We start from the raw sequence: 387 nt of genomic DNA on the forward strand, positions 1-387 counted from the left end.
GGTTCCTGTTAAGTTTCTCAGGATCCACATAAGAGTGAAACCATATGATATCTGTCTTTCTCTGTATGGCTTATTTCACTTAGCATCACACTCTCCAGTTCCATCCACGTTGCTACAAAGGGCCATATTTCATTCTTTCTCATTGCCACGTAGTACTCCATTGTGTATATAAACCACAATTTCTTTATCCATTCATCAGTTGATGGACATTTAGGCTCTTTCCATAATTTGGCTATTGTTGAGAGTGCTGCTATAAACATTGGGGTACAAGTGCCCCTATGCATCAGTACTCCTGTATCCCTTGGGTAAATTCCTAGCAGTGCTATTGCTGGGTCATAGGGTAGGTCTATTTTTAATTTTTTGAGGAACCTCCACACTGTTTTCCAA

This window comes from Herpailurus yagouaroundi, unplaced genomic scaffold (assembly GCF_014898765.1).
Source record: "Herpailurus yagouaroundi ecotype Mexico unplaced genomic scaffold, PumYag 417, whole genome shotgun sequence".
NCBI lineage: Eukaryota > Metazoa > Chordata > Mammalia > Carnivora > Felidae > Herpailurus > Herpailurus yagouaroundi.